Genomic DNA, 1,945 nt, shown 5'->3' with positions numbered 1-1,945 from the left:
GACTGTACATCTTAATATATATTTTTTATGTTTATATTCTAAGATTTGATTTGTTTTTGTTTTCTCAGACGTTTCGTTGGAGTTCGGGACAGTTCTTGTGTACACTTGTAGAAACAGCTGTTGGAAATCTGGATCAACGGTTCCAGTGGAAGAATTTATTGTCGTTCAACCCGACCCAGACCAAAAGCTCTTCAAATGATATAATTTATCATCATTAAAGATCATTTTTTCAGTACAATTTCATCTTGTTATTTATTTAATATATAATATTTAATATAATGAAATATAATGTTTTTTATTATCTAAAGAAATTGAAAAATGTACATTTTCTGAAAATGTACTCACCCTCAGGCCATCCAAGATGTAGATGAGTTTGTTTCTTCATCAGAACAGATTTGGAGAAATTTAGCATTACATCAGTTGCTCACCAGTGGATCCTCTGCAGTGAATGGGTGCCGTCAGAATGAGAGTCCAAACAGCTGATAAAAACATCACAATATTCCACACCACTCCAGTCCAACACTTAACATCTTGTTGAAAAGCTGCATGTTTGGAAACAAATCCATCATTGGATTTAATGGTGTATCACAAGATAACTTTTTCACTGGAGAAATCAATATTATCGATAGAAGACTCACATTTTAACCAGAAGCAACAGTTTGAAGTTAATAAAAAATGGTTGTAATGATGGATTTGTTTGTTACAAACACACAGCTTTTCGCTTCACAAGACATTAACTGATGGACTGGAGTGGTGTGGATTACTTGTGGATTATTGTGATGTTTTTATCAGCTGTTTGGACTCTCATTCTGACGGCACCCATTCACTGCAGAGCATCCATTGGTGAACAACTGATGTAATGCTACATTTCTCTGATGAAGAAACAAACTCATCTACATCTTGGATGGCCTGAGGATGAGCACATTTTCAGCAAATTCTCATTTGTGGCTGAAATATTCCTTTAAATTTACAGGAATCTGAGGAAACTTCTGAAATTATTTGTCAGTAATCTAGCCCCTTTAATCTGAAATATTCTGTTCTGAATGATTACCATATTCATGTACAAAGGTGAGTGATAATTAAGAATAGATTAGATGGATAGATGTGTATGTGTGCTTTGAATGGAAGTAAAGTCAGAATGGCAAGATATTGTTATGGATAAATGAGCATTCATGACATGTGCTATGAATAAAAATAAGGGCATTTGCATTGTACATGTGCAAAAATTCATGGCTTTGTCGATTTCTCCCAGAGTATTTCCATAAAAAGAGAAATCATAAACCTGAATACTGTAAAACTCTTTATTTCTCTGTCGTAGAACAGCCGCCACCTTCTGTGCGCATGCGCAGTGAGAGCAGCGAGGGGCTCGGGCTTTTCTCTCGCGAGGAAGGACGCCATTATCGGATCCTCACAAACAACACGAGAACTCCTCATTCACACGGTAATATAACCCCCTCAGACAGGCGACACCTCCCGCTCTCCGCGCTCTGCGAAATATCTCGCTGTGCATTAAAGAAATACACTTTATCCTGCTGTCCTCGCCTCAGCTCTGTCTTGCGCGCCACGAAGGGCACACATGAGGCCTGTTGCATTTCTCCGCTGCTGTTTTGAGCTGTTGGTTAGCAGGCGAGAGCTAACAGGCTACATGAGCGGGTTAGCTGCAGTTTGCTAACGGGGCTAAAAGCGCTGGGTTTAGTATTAAACTATTAGAAAATTCGCGCGATTGAAGAGTGTTTTCTGAAACGGGGAAGCGTCGCTAATTTTGGTTTGTCCAAACAGTGAGTGCTCAATAGAGCTGAACTAAATTAGGTCTTGTAACCTGCTTATAATCTCAGCAGCAGCGGCTGCATGTTTACTGATAGAGACATGCATGCACATCTTAAAATACCGCGGTATGGGTGTTTTAGGGCATGTAACGTTACTGTGGCAATACCGTGTACCAGAG

The 1,945-nt window shown here is 39.1% G+C and overlaps 1 protein-coding gene across 1 annotated transcript in view; it reads left to right on the top strand.

Annotated features, from left to right (window-relative positions):
- Nucleotides 1-1,029: 1,029 nt before the first annotated feature.
- The window catches only part of LOC107595256 (protein BANP-like), a 38,483-nt gene continuing 37,567 nt past the window's right edge, over nucleotides 1,030-1,945 (top strand). The window contains exon 1 of the mRNA XM_016285609.1: nucleotides 1,030-1,441. The gene's annotated coding sequence lies outside the window, so the exon portion shown is untranslated. The remainder of the gene's footprint in view (nucleotides 1,442-1,945) is intronic.

This window comes from Sinocyclocheilus grahami, unplaced genomic scaffold (assembly GCF_001515645.1).
Source record: "Sinocyclocheilus grahami isolate Dianchi unplaced genomic scaffold, SAMN03320097.WGS_v1.1 scaffold199.1, whole genome shotgun sequence".
NCBI classification, from domain to species: Eukaryota; Metazoa; Chordata; class Actinopteri; order Cypriniformes; family Cyprinidae; genus Sinocyclocheilus; species Sinocyclocheilus grahami.
This window is presented reverse-complemented; position numbering and strand designations above follow the sequence as displayed.